A 7,473-nucleotide genomic window follows, 5' to 3' on the forward strand; every position below is an offset into this window, starting at 1 on the left:
AGGAGCAGCAGGTGCAAAGCTGTGAGGTGCTCGAGCCGGGCATGTGGGGGCACGCGCAGAACAGATGAGGCGGGCAGTGAAGGCGAGATGGACTCACAGGGTCAGGTGGGATTGACTGAGGGGTTTGCGGGTCCGCACAGGCCCTGGGTTTTACTGGCACGCAGCAGAAGCCACTGGGGCCTCGAAGCAGGCTGGCGGGGGACTTAATTTGCGCTGCAGTCTCCTCACCAGCCCAGGCCTCGTCAACTCTGTCACCTCCCTGCACAGAAGCATCAGGGAGTGAGGTGGTGTCGCCTTGCGGGGCTCCCTCCTTCGATGCCCGAGAGCCCCCCTGTTCAGGAGGAGGGAGTCCGGAGCGGCCATTAACATTCCCCGCCGGCCCCGGCAGACCCTCCCTCGGACAGACGAGTGTCAGCTAGTCATGAGGATGAGCCGGTGGTCACTCCCCCGGCCTCCTCCCTCCCGCACCTTCTGATGGGCCAAGTACACGGGCCTCGGCCTCTCCTGGCATTTGCGTGGCCCTGCTCGTGCCCAGCCACTGTGGGCCCTTCCTCTCCTCGCTGTCAGGACCCCCCTCACCCATTTCAAGTGGGAGGCCATCCCAGGCCCTGCCTGTGGGCCTCACAGCGGGGTCCTGGCCCTCAGCCGGCTGGAGGACATGGCCCAGGGCTCCTCCACCCTCGTCCAACCCTCTCCACCAGGAGAGGTACTCCTTAGCCTGGGACATTAGTAAACCATTACTCTGACATGGCTGGGGGGCTTAGGAGCCCCTCGCCATCTTCCAAGGCCTGTCGGGGGCCTGGCCCAGGGAAGCTAAGCAGCACAGCCTGGTCAAGACTGCCTGAACTTTGGAACCAGGAGGCCATGAGTGCAGTGTGGCCCTGGCATGCCCCCAAGCTTCTCTGAGACTTAGTTTCCTCATCTTTAAAATGGGCATGGTGTTTTCAACCTCCTGGGGTTGTCATGACAACGAGGTGACCTTAAGGCCCAGGATAGACATGCATGAGGGGGGCTCTCAGCCCCGCCTTGTGGGCCCTCCCAGCCGTCCCAGGAGGACAGAACCCCGGGCCACCGGCTGGGTCTCCCCACATCAGCTCAGGCCTGGCTGTAAGACAGAGTGCCCAGGACTAGCCGCAGGCTCTGTCAGGGCGGCCCCTGCCAGCAGCGCCAGCGCCGTCCTGAGATGGGGGGTGGGGTCCCTACAGACAGCTCCTGCCTGAGATGCTGAGGGCCACCTCAGTTTCTCCCTCTGATGTTCTCTCCTAAGCCCATATGCAGAGCCTACAGCAAAGAATTCAGGAAATAATGAAGCACCAGCTGCCCAACTTCCCCCTACCCGCCTCCTGGACGGAAAGAAAGACTTTATTCATCGAGGCCGTTTCTCTCCTGAAGCAGATCATTAATAATGGAGAAGGTCTCTCTCTCTGACAGCCTGGGCAGCGCCTGTGTGCACGTGTGCGTGTGTATGGATGTGTGTGCATGTGTGTGGATGTGTGTGTATGGGCGTGCGTGCGTGTGTGTGTATAGGGTGCCTCCCTCAGCATCCCTGGCACCCTGGGGCCCCTGGCCACCCCCGCTCACCCCCTGTTTCTGCCCCATTGGGATGGTGAGTGCCCACCCTAACTATGGCTCCGGGCACCACTAACCGACCCCCATTGGCAGGCTGAGCCTTGGAGAAGAGGAGGAATGTGGTGGGTGCCGCCGAGGGTGTGTCTTGGGGAGGTGGCTTGCGGGGGTGATGACTACAGGAGGGAAAGCCGGCAGCTGGGACCTGGCTGGGACGGTCCTGAAAGTCAGGATAAGGGGTTTGGATGTTGTCCTGTCTGGACGGCCACTTCACCGAAAGCTGACCAGGAGGCCAACCGCCCAGCCCCAAATGTGGACGGGCCTCATGGGGTCGTGAGCCAACTCAGCACCTGGAGGGTTCTCCCTCCTAACCAGAGCCTGCAGGAGGCAATGCACCAGCCTCCCCTCACCTGGGCATTCGCACAAACCCCACAATTTAGGGAATATTTGTAGGGTTTTTCTTATTCCTCAAGTTCAGGAAAGCCTCCCTAGAGGGCATGAAAGAACCTAAAAGGCCAGAAGCTTGCTTTCCCAGCTCTCCTTGCAGCCAGGGATTAGGCATATGACCTGGGCTGGGACAATCTGACCCCTCTGCTCTTGACCTTGAAACTGGAGCTAGTGCCTCAACCGAGACTCCCCCAGCAGCCTCCAGGTTCCAGGGGCAGCAGGGCCATCACACCAGTGGGGGGCCCCAGGCCCAGTCCCCCTGGGATGGCAGTGCTATCCCCAGGGTCGTGTTATTCAGCAACAGCAGAGGTGCCCTTGCTGTCCCATGGGTGACCATGGCTGAGGTCTGGCTATCCAGCAGCTTGCTTCTTGCTCTGGTCTGTCTTCCGAGCCTGGCTCTCTGTCCTTCCCGGGGAGGACTGGCCTGGGCTCCCCACTGCTGATTCCTTTCCAGTTACCATCAGCCTGGGTCCGTCTCTCTGCTTCTTGTACCTGAGAACCTAACCGAGGCAGGGGCTGCGCTGGGGTCTCTGCATCTGCAGAACTTGCTCGAATGTACATCTGTTTGTGATTTATTTCGGACACCCATATACTCTTCAGGACTGTACAAATGTAGCACACGTGAAACCCCACAACCCTGGAGGGACATCACCAACCCGTCACCCCATTGGCCATTGTCCTGGCCAGTCAACCCACCCCCTCAGAACTGGTACCCACGGGGGTGCGCTGCTTCCTCCCATGTCTGGAGCTCAGACCGCGCATCCCGGGTACCATGAACCTGGGGCTACCTGTGGCAGCGACCCAACGGGCCAGGCCACACCTATGGCACTGCCGCCCCAAGCAGGAGGCATGGCACAAGGGCAGCAAACCAGACTCAACAGATGCCCAGAGGGCCATCCTGCTGCCAGCCTGGGCACTGTCTGTAGGGACCCCACCCCCCATCTCAGGACGGCACTGCCACTGGCAGGCCAGGTGAGGGTGCTCAAAATATTGATGTAGGAAAACAAATCTCACCACTCCGGGCCTCCACTGTGACCCCGGGCTGCCCTTTCCCCAGCCACACTCACAGCCCAGCATCTTAACATCCCACCCACAGCTCCCTCCTCCAAGATTCTACCCATCAGTTTTGTTTTTCGGGTTTTTTTAAGTCTTTTGAGTTTGTTACAATATTGCTTCTGTTTTATGTTTTGGCTTTTTGGCTGTGTGGCATTAGGGATCTTCGTTCCCCGACCAGGGGACCAGGGATTGCACCTGTACCCTCTGCATTAGGCAAAGTCTTAACCACTGGACCACCAGGGAAGTCCCTCCCCCATCAGCTGTTTGAGTCGTTTCTTCAGATGGTTGCACAGAGTAGATTAGTGGGTTGCATCCATGTGCCCCCTCCTGGGGAGGTCCTCGGGCCTTTGATGCGGCCTCGGTTTGCCTCAAGGTGAAAAAAGATCGAGGACTCTGGCGTGAAATGAGGAGGCCAACTTTGCTGTGTGACCCTGTGCAGATCTGCTCCCCACTCTGGGCTTTAGTCAGTGAGGGGTTTGGGCTGTGATCTCTAAGGGACTGTCTGGCTCTGACAGCCAGGCCTGTGCCAGGGTCGGGGGTGTTGATGAGTAAGTCTGGACCCTCACCTCCCTCCTTCCAGGGGCCCCATCATGTAACAGACCAGGGTGCCCAGTGGGGGAACCCCTGCCCATAGACCCTGCCTTCAATCGGGAGTTCTTCCAGCAAATTCCTACTGCACAGTCCGTGCTGTTGTGGAACTATCGGTGCAGGGACAGACCCAACTCCCTCAGCTTTAGAAGCCACGGGGGCTTCACGGGGGAGGTGACTTGCTAGCGGGATCACCTTTTCCGTGTGGAAGTGTGGAAGGGGTGTGTTCACAGAGCAGCCTGGTGTGGCTGGTGGGGAGTGTGTGTGGGAGCACAGCGTGCACAGAGCCCCACGGTGGCCTTTAACGTCATTCTCAACCCACTCCTCCAGCTTGGATCACTGGCGCAGCTTCTTCTAGCGGACACTGTCTGTGCCTGCGAGGTGGCCTCGCCACGCAGTGACCAAGGGCTCTTGGAGAGAGAGTGGGGCTGCTAAGAAACCGGGCAGGAGATGACCAGGGGCGGGGGCAGCAGCGGGACTGCGGGCTCCTGGCATGCATCCCTGAAAGGCAAGCCCCTGGGTGGAGTGAAGGACGGCCTGGGGATGATGGGGGGGTCCCCTTGGGGAGCAAGGGCTCAGGGCCGCTCTGCCTGTTCCTGCTGCAGGAGGTGATGAAGCTGGCAGACGGCAGTCTCCTGGGGGACCCCGGGCGCACACCGCTGAGCAAGGACGGCGTCAAGTGGCAGCGGCCGAGGCTCACCCGCCAGGCCCTGATGCGGTGCTGCCTGGTGAAGTGGATCCTGTCCAGCACAGCCCCGCAGGGCTCAGGTAGGGGTTGGGCTGGCTGGGAAGAAGGTGGGGGGTCTGTTCTGAGCGCAGAGACCTACCCTGGGACCCCAGCCTGGGCCACACCACCTCTGCTTCTGCGGGGACATGTTTCTATTCGTTCACGCCTGTGCCCATTCATCGGTGCCTGCTCCCACAGGGTGCTGACCTCAAGGCGGGGCCCAGGGAGGTGGGGACAGATCGATAGGACCGTGCTGGAATTTTCCCAGCTGGGAGGATGGAGCAGGGCTTCAGATCCTCGCCGGCCGGGTGACCTTGGGTGACACAGTCTTCCTTTCTAAGTCCTGTGTGTAAAGGGGGGCTGATACTCACCTGCAGGGTGCAAACACGTGCAGGGGCCTGGGGAGGAGAAGGCCCGGGCTTCAGCGCCCCCTCGGTCCTGCCCAGTGCAGCCCAGGGGCTGGGGCTGGCTCTTTACCTCATGCTGCGCTCTGGGAGTTTGTGGCAGAAATGGATGGCCGGCACTTGCTGTCGGCGACATTTGGTGTCTGTGATGCAGGGGGGACCTCATGCAACCCCTATACTCTCACACACCTACCACACACTCACACCTGTGCACACCCACCAAGCACATGTGGTTGCGCACACATCACACACATAGGCGTGCATGAGACTCTGCCTCTTTGACTTTAAGGAAAAGGTGAAGACTTGGATCCTGACAGCTGTGTCTTGTTCGTTGTCTCAGACACTGTGTTTTCCAGGGAGCCTCAGTCCCCTTGCCTGGAGAATGGGTATATTCATGGCCCCAGCCTCCCAGGCTTGATGGGGTGGGGCCAGCAGTGTGTGCGGGCCAGGCCCCTGTCCTTTACCTGCACACCCACTCTAGGGGCTCCCAGCATGCTTCCAGTCCCCTCCCTTCTGCTTCCCTGAGCCCCTGCTACCTGTGCTGCTCCGTCACCCTTTTCTGACCGTTCCGTTACCCAGAGCAGCCTCCATGGAGGCCCTGGGGCCTGTGAATACACATGTGGGGTCCGTGTGCGCTCTCTCTCTCCAGCTTCTTGGGACGATGCAGAAACGTGAGGTTACTACAATTTCATACAAACAGCTTAACTGGGAAGCTCACATCTTCACGGGGCTGTTTTTCTGCAGCAGAGTAAAAGCAATTGTTTTCCATTAGAGTAGGAACAGGGAGCAGAGGTGAGCCGTGGCGCCCTCGTGTGGCCGGCCTTGTGCACCCGACGGGCTCGGGTCTGCTCTGATGGGCCCAGCCTCGCCTCGCTGGAGGCCCAGATTCTTTTTATTTTTTTTAGACTTACGATCTGAAGAATTTTATTTTATTTATTTACTTACTTATTTTTATACAGCAGGTTCTTATTCGTCATCAGTTTTATACACATCAGTGTATACATGTCAATCCCAATCGCCCAATTCATCCCACCACCACCAATTTTATTAAAGTATAGTTGACTTACCATGTTGTGTTACTTTCTGCTGTACAGCAAAGTGACTCAGTTATACATATATATATTCTTTTTCATATTCTTTCCATTATGTTTTATCACAGGAGTTCCCTGTGCTCTACAGTAGGACCTTGTTTATCCATTCTATATATACTAGTTTCCATCTGCTAATCCCAAACTCCCAATCCCTCCCTCCTCCACCCCACCTCGCCCCTCGGCAACCACAGGTCTGTTCTCTACGTCTGTGATTCTCTTTCTGTTTTGTAGATAAGTTCATTTGTGTCGTATTTTAGATTCCACATATAAGTGATATCACATGGTATTTTTCTTTGTCTGGCTTACTTCACTTCGTACGATAATCTCCAGGTCCATCCATGTTGCTGCAGATGGCATCATTTCGTTCTTTTTTACGGCTGAGTAGTATTCCATTGTATATATGTACATCACAGCCTTCTCCATTCATTCGAGGCTCAAATTCTTACTGGCCTGCATCTCCAGGGTCTTCTTGGCAGCGGCTCAGCTCCTCCTTCTCCCCCCGTGGATCTTGCGGCCCCTCCGTGACCCCGGTGTCTGTCTCTCCCTCTCCGGTCCTCGGCATCCGGCACCCACCCCACTCCCAGGCCTCTCTCCTGCTGAGCCCTGGCTCCAGCTTCCAACTTCCAGCAGAAACATCTGGCACATGGTGGTCTTCAGAATGGGGCTGGGGTGTGGTGTGCCCCCCTTGCTGAGCCTTTTGCACACCTGAGTGTGCGTGGACACGGGGAAGAGCAAGCCCGGGGGGCAGGATGGGTGTGTCTGGGGTCGCAACGAGAGGAAACGGGGCCGAGGGGACCACGCCCACGGGTCCCACCTTTAGCTCGATGGGCTCCTAGATGGCAGCGTCTATTCCCGTCAGCTCCTTCTAGAGCCGTGTGGAAGCCTTTGCTGAATGGCTGGTCATGGCCATGCAGCAGTGCGGGTGGGGAAGGGGTGCAGGGCCCAGGACACCACCAAGGGCTCTTCCCAGCCCTGCCCATTCCCCTGGTGACATGTTTACCAGGCACCCTGCCAGGCCATGTGGAACACACAAAATGCAATCCTTAGTTGTGTGAGGCTGGCACGGAGGGTCACTCTGTTTTACTAAAAGTGAAGAGCAGACCGACTCTCAAGAAGGTCACACGAGTCAGCGGGTCCCATGGGTCAGGGGCTGAGCGAGGTCTCTGACCTGGAGAGTCTTCCATATGCTGCGGGCTGGGCGCCCACTCTGATGTGTGTCTTCCCTGACTTTTCTCTCGGGAGCTGCGGGAAGGCGGGGCTCGGGGTCTGGGGAGGCAGCAGCCACCCTCCCAGGCAGAGGAGCCGGGACCCCAGTGCACCCCTCTCTCCACTGAGCATCGCTCCCGGGCCTCAGCTCTGCAGTCCCATCACATCCCTTGAGGACACCTTGCTCACACCAAGGGCTCCGTGTGCTCGTGAAATGATCAGCCGTGTGCGGACGAGGTGCCTCTGCTCCTTCAGGAGCCTCCTGGGGCTCTGGGTGCAGAGGACAATCGTGCCATTCAGTGTAGCTCTGTCCCCGCGCTCAGCCTGGCCCAGCTGGGTGTCCTGGGCTGGCGCCTGCAGAAGGCGGGCAGGTGACCGGGACGCTGCA

This window comes from Neophocaena asiaeorientalis, unplaced genomic scaffold, assembly GCF_003031525.2.
Source record: "Neophocaena asiaeorientalis asiaeorientalis breed wild unplaced genomic scaffold, Neophocaena_asiaeorientalis_V1.1 scaffold114, whole genome shotgun sequence".
Lineage (NCBI taxonomy): Eukaryota > Metazoa > Chordata > Mammalia > Artiodactyla > Phocoenidae > Neophocaena > Neophocaena asiaeorientalis.